We start from the raw sequence: 6,467 nt of genomic DNA, 5'->3' as shown, positions 1-6,467 counted from the left end.
CTCATCTCTGGATAGGATGAATGTACCAGGCAAGGCTCTCATCCTTGCAGACACAGAGCCTGAGGCACCATGTTGCCCTGGGAGACTGACCTGCAGGCTTTACTAATGATCGTCGAGCCTTTTGTTAATGACTGGCAAGATTTGAATATTCTCCTATTAGTGTTCAAGGCTGGGGAATTATCTGTAGGATATAAGGATGAAGAAATATTCCCGAACCCAAGCTGTGCTTGCTTTAAGGCTAGTGGTCCCCAACCTCATCTCCAGTCTTGATTCCTTCCCAGATCCTACACACAACACACAAAATATCTACCTGTGATGCCCAAATAGGCCATATGTCCTCTCCTGACAATGCCTTGCCCCCAACAATATCAACCCCTCCAGGCTGAGTCACTTTTTTTCCTAATCCGTGCTCTCCAAGTTCACTGTAATAACTATATTTAAACTATATCTGTGGGGCCGGGCTTGGTGGCTCACGCCTGTAATCCCAGCACTTCAGGAGGCCGAGGCGGGCAGATCCCTTGAGCTCAGGAGTTTGAGACCAGTCTCGGCAACATGGGGAAAGCCCATCTCTATGAAAAATACAAAAATTAGCCAGCATGATGGCACGCGCCCATGGTCCCAGCTACTCAGGAGGCTGAGGTGGGAGGATGGCTTAAGCCTGGGAGGCAGAGGTTGCAGTGGGCTGAGATGGTGGCACTGCACTCCAACCTGGGTGACAGAGACCCTGTCTCAAATTAAGTAAATAAATAAATAAAGTACGTTTGTTGTTGTGTACTTGGTTATCTTTTTCATAAGGCAAAAAGTACTTTGAGCTCAGGGACCATTTGTTTAACTATATGAGTGCCATGTGCTTATCACAGTGCCTATCACATAGTATTTGTTCAGTAAATGTCTATGGAAGGAAGAAAGGAAGGGAAAGCGGGCTGGATGTTAAAAGAAGCAGTAAAGGGTGGGGCGTGGTGGTTCATGTCTGTAATCCCAGCACTTTGGGAGGCCGAGGCAGGCAGATTGCTTGAGCCCAGGAGTTCGAGACCAGCCTGGGCAACATGGTGAAAACTGGCCTCTACAGGGGAAAAAAAAAAATACAAAAAATTAGCCAGGTGTACTGGTGTGTATCTGTAGTCCTAGCTACTTGAGAGGCTGAGGTGGGAGAATCACTTGAGCCCAAGAGGTCAAGGCTGCAGTGAACCATGATTGCACCACTGTACTCCAGCCTGGGAGACAGAGTGAGATCCCATATCAAAAAAAAAAAAAAAAAAAAAAAAAAAAGGCCAGGCACGGTGGCTCACATCTGTAATCCCAGCACTTTGGGGGGCTGCGGCTAGTGGATCACAAGGTCAGCAGATCAAGACCATCCTGGCTAACACGGTGAAACCCCGTCTCTACTAAAAATACAAAAAATTAGCCAGGCATGGTGGTGGGTGCCTGTAGTCCCAGCTACTCGGGAGGCTGAGGCAAAAGAATGGCATGAACCTGGGAGGCGGAGCTTGCAGCGAGTGGAGATCACGCCACTGTACTCCAGCCTGGGCGACAGAGTGAGACTCCATCTCAAAAAAAACCAAAAAAAAAAAAGCAGTAAAGACCACTAATCAGGCAGCCAGCAGTGTCAGGCTTTTCCAAAAGGGGCACTGGCAGTAAGCCTGGGAGAGACAACCTGATGGAGATCAACAAAGGAGTTGGCAATGGCTTTCAGTGGCTGCAGGGCTGTGATTCCCACTGCGCCTATTGGCGGAACCCCAGGGAATCCCTCTTTCTTGGATCAGCCAGGGACTTACCTTCCTGGAAGGCCAGCACACACTCTTGTGCTGGCGATACTTCTGCAGAGCTGGCCAGCAGTAGCCTGAGGTTGGCTATGTCAAATGGTCCCTAGCATCTCAGAGACTGAGCCTTGCTCAATCCCATCTTTATCCTGTCAGTTTCCTCTGAGGCCCCTGATATTTGATATTATGACCCCAGATAGTTAACCTTAGTTGTGGTGAATTGCTTTCATTTATTTTACGATCTTCATGGGATGAAAGAGTTTGTCGAGTCGAGTCTTCATCCAGAAATTCGCAAAACATAGCATTTGACAGTGCCACTTAATTTTCAAAATACTATCCATTGGCCACAAGGATCATTGTAGCTGAAAACCCTCAGAATATCTATAAGGGTATTTCGAGACGCTAGAATGTGACCACATAGGTCTCTTCTACTTTCCCCTCACCTTAGCGAACCAATACATTCGATATTCAGGATATTCAATAGAACATTCAGCACATACCCTTAACTGCTCTTAGAAATCGGTTCTGCCGACATATTAGCTATTCAAAGAACGTGCTTTTAAGTTCATTGTTGAACATAGTAATGTAGTGTCTTGCAATCACGGAGTCAACGAATGTTTGAGCTCGAAGATTTCTTATAAACAGGCTAGTCTGAATTAAGGACTCTAACGCCCAGCTAAAAATGGTAAGTCACTTAGTAACTTGCCCAGGAACATGCTGCTAGTGCGTAGCTGAACCTGACTTGAAAGCAAACATCATGATCGTAAGCCACCTTTCTGCCACTGTGTGTTGATGGTATGAAGATAACATATATATATTTACACATGCACACACATAAAAGGATAAAGTTTTGCATCGCATAGACCCAGTTGTCTGAAGAAACTGTCAGCCCTAATGAAACAATATCCCATTTCAGTTTAAGACAGCCTGGTGAGGCCCAGAGCCTCACCAGCCCCCCAGAAAACGGAGTATTGTTTCCTTCCAAACCTTGCACTGAAAGGAGCCTGTCAGCAGGAAGTGACCTCGTGAGACAACTGTGGGGAGAGCAAAGGGCCGAGGAGAGAAAGGCCTCATTCTCACTGCAAACAGGAAAAGGAAAGAGAAAAAGCAAGCTCTGTCTTCACACAAGGTTTGCTGGGCTGGCTATGAACTGTTCCAGTACGTTCCATCAAATAGACGCCTTCATAGAATCAAGCCGAGCGCGAACGCTGTGTCTGGGGCTCCCGCTCCCGGGACACACACGCGGGCTGGCTTACACATGCTCTTGCGCCCTTGCGCTCTGGGAGAGCGCTTATATGGGCTTCATGAGGCTAAGTAATAAACACTTTGTCTTCACCCTGCTATTTATGGGTTGCTTGGGGCATCCTGTGCTCTCCACTGCCCTTACCTGAACAGACGGCTCCTGCAGACCCCGAGTTTAATAGGGACAACAGTAAATCTGAGAGGCTGTGTGTGCCGCACACGCTCCTGTTTTCCTGGCCACCCATGCTAGTTGCAGAGAAAGGCCAACCTGTATCCCTTCGGTTATGCTCTGTGTGCCCTTCCTGGAGGTGAAATCCCTTCTCCTTTTTCTTCGGGCCCTTGTTTTCTTCCATCCTTTCAAACATCTCTCTAACATATCCTTTGCTATTTGACCCCTCCCAGAGATCCCTTCATTCTTCAGCAATGGATCAAAGAACTCTGAAAACAAGAACAACCCTGACAGCTGCAAACCACCAGCCCTCGCCTCCAGCAGAGGTTTTTGGGAAACTCTGGATGACCACGCGCGTGCAGAGGTAAGGAAATGATCCAGTCCTACCTGGTGTTGACTTCCAGGTTCACTCAAAGGCCGCGTGCCACCCTTTGCACATCGTGTTTGGGTTGCAAAGGGGAAAGATGCATATTGAAAGCCAGAAGTGTGCCCAGGCCAACAGACGGCTGAAAGCCACAGGGGACGACCCTGAAAAAGTCTGGCAGATGCAGAACCGCAGCTGATCACTTTGGTCCGTTTGAGGGCCCCTTTCGCTCAGCTCCTTTGGGGGTTCCAGGGCTCTCAGAGCTTCTAGGTCCTGTAAGAAGAGATGGACTCATGGCTGCGCCCTGTCCACTCTCAGGCTGTCACACAAGCCTGGAGCCCGGCCATTTCTCGGCCTTGTCTTCTTCATCTTGGGCTAACCGGTCGTCTCCTGCAAACAGACAAGACAGAGAAGGATGAGTGAACTCGGCCTCTCCCCACAGAATACAGTTCGCCATTACAGCGCTGATTAAATACAGGACATTATCTCACCATAATGCCCTCCTGGCGGCGTTCCCAGGAAAATTCTAACTAATCATAAAAATAGAAAGAAAAACGCAACCTAAATTCCATTCCTCGTCTTAAATGAGTGATGTGTTCACTTTTATTTATTTTTCTGGAAGCGAGGCGGGAAAAGAAAATGAATTTTAGGGCTTAGAAAAACAAGCTACTAATAGTACTAAGTAGAGCTGGGGCGGTGGTGCAGACAGCTTAGCTCTAGCAGGGATGTAGCTGGCATGGCACGGGTGAGTCCCGGCCCTGCTCCTGGCTGAAAACGTGAGTTTAGAACTGGGGCACCTGGCACAGCAAAGGCAGGATGGGGTGAGGGAAAGTTGTGGGGTTGAGTGTGGACCCCCCCCAACCCCCTACAAATGCACACACAAGCTAGGCACTCAATAGCTTTCTTATAGCCCAGGTAGGCAAATCCTCTTCCAATATATCTTTTTAAATAATGCCTGATCTTTTTCCAGCAGCATTCTTTTTGGAAACACAGGCATAGTTTAGGTATTTTTCTCCCTGGAAGGTTCTTTCCTGGAAATTCACCCAATTAATTCCTACTCACACATTTTAGAGATCTGAACAGTAAGAAGCCTTCTCTAAGAACCCCTACCCTGACTCCAGTCCAGGGGTTGGTCTTGTAAACCTTCTCTTCATAAGAGCCATGTGACTGTAATTAATGCAATAATCACATGGTTGATTGTTTAACATGGTTGTCTGTCCCCTCCCTTAGATTAAAAATGTATTTGTCTTATTCCTGACTTTGTAAGTACTAGGTACATAGTAGCTGCCCAATACATGCCTGTGTTGGATGAGTGCTGATGGGTCACGGTGGGCGCCAAAGTGGATGGTACTTTATGCTACTTTGGTGGGGCTCAGGTGTAGCAGCAACAAACACATGTAGAACCAGATCACGGTGGGTCCACACCAATAAGGACCAAGGACCAAGCTTCTCCCGAACAATTTCTGCTCTTTCCTCCTGTGAAGTGGTTGTTGTTGTTGTTATTTTTTGATGGAGTCTTGCTCTTTTGCCCAGGCTGGAGTGCAGAGGTACGAACTCGACTCACTGCAGCCTCCACCTCCTGGGTTCAAGTGATTCTCCTGCCTCAGCCCCCTGAGTAGCTGGGACTAAGATGTGCACCATCATGCCCGGCTAATTTTTGTATTTTTATAGAGATGGGGTTTTCCTCATGTTGGCCAGGCTGGTCTCAAACTCCTGACCTCAGGTGATCTGCCCACCTCAGCCTCCTAAAGTGTTGGGATTATAGGCGTGAGCCACTGTGCCCACCTCCTTCTGTGAAGTCTTCATAGATAAGCCATGGGAGAGTTAAAAATCCTGAAAACCAGCTTCTGAAATGCTTATCTTTTTTTTACTTTTTATTTTAAATAGAGACAGGGGTCTTGCTATGTTGCCTAGGCTGGTCTCAAACTCCTGAGCTCAAGTAATCCTCCCACTTTGGCCTCCCAAAATGCTGGGACTACAGGCATGAGCCACCGCGCCTGGCTCTGGGATGCTTCTCTTAATATTACACCAGATGAAAAGAAAATAAAAGACATCCCACACCCATCTTGCCTTTCCCTGTCCCCACTCTGGCATTAGAATCCCACACTGCCAGGCCCCACCTTAGCTACTGCTGAAGTAATGGGCACTGTTACTAGATGGCAAAGTTCTAGCTGGGCTAATTAAGCAGCCTGAGCTAATAACCTTCCATTTTGGGACCGGTGTTATTCATAATTTAATGTATTGCTGCTGAAACATTAACCTTTCGACAACTGGCATGTTGCCCACAGCGGCCCAAGTGCTGACCATCTTTCAGTAAAATGAATATTATTGTTAAAACAGGTATAAATCATTCATGGCTGCAGCTTTTGTGTCAGACCCTATGTGAAAATAAGCAGTAAGCTGGGTAATTTATTTACCTTTTGGTGATTATTTTTTATGATTTTATGATCATATTCAATGATTCATAAACATTGGCCTGATGCCATTTGGTAATCATTTTACATTTTAAATATTGTGTGGCTGTTCTGCTTTTCATCTTTAAAAACTTCAGGATTGATACCGGGCAACTTAATTCAGACACAAATGCAATTTTATTTGAAAGAAGGTGGTGGGTGGAGGGGGAAAAGAATCCCAGCCCCTTCTTTTTAATAAACCATTTTCAACAGAGCTGTTAGGAGCTTCCACTTGTTACAACATTGCACTTACTGTAGCAAACTTTCTTTGAAGTTTAACACACAGAGGGTGCCTTGAAATCTGAATAAAAGCACAGGAAAACAGTTAACAAGCTTCTGGTTGGAAAGACGATGTGATTGAGCCAAGGGTAGAGAGAGGCCTGGAGATGCTGGCCCCGGGCCAAGAAGGTTGGAAGCCACTAGCCCTCCTCCCAGCACCTGGTTGGGGAATGTGATTACAGTCCCCCAGGGACCTGGAA

The 6,467-nt window shown here is 46.9% G+C and overlaps 1 long non-coding RNA gene across 1 annotated transcript; it reads left to right on the top strand.

The window, feature by feature from the left end:
• The first annotated feature begins 2,674 nt into the window (after positions 1-2,674).
• LOC116470449 (uncharacterized) lies at positions 2,675-4,101 on the top strand. Its single transcript, XR_004248616.1, has 3 exons — positions 2,675-3,310; positions 3,405-3,535; positions 3,788-4,101. It is a non-coding gene; the product is annotated as an uncharacterized LOC116470449 (long non-coding RNA).
• Positions 4,102-6,467: the final 2,366 nt, after the last annotated feature.

The sequence above is a fragment of the Hylobates moloch genome, unplaced genomic scaffold (assembly GCF_009828535.3).
Source record: "Hylobates moloch isolate HMO894 unplaced genomic scaffold, HMol_V3 SCAFFOLD_6, whole genome shotgun sequence".
NCBI classification, from domain to species: Eukaryota; Metazoa; Chordata; class Mammalia; order Primates; family Hylobatidae; genus Hylobates; species Hylobates moloch.
The sequence above is the reverse complement of the archived record's forward strand: the minus strand, read 5'-3'. Positions and strand labels throughout refer to the sequence as shown.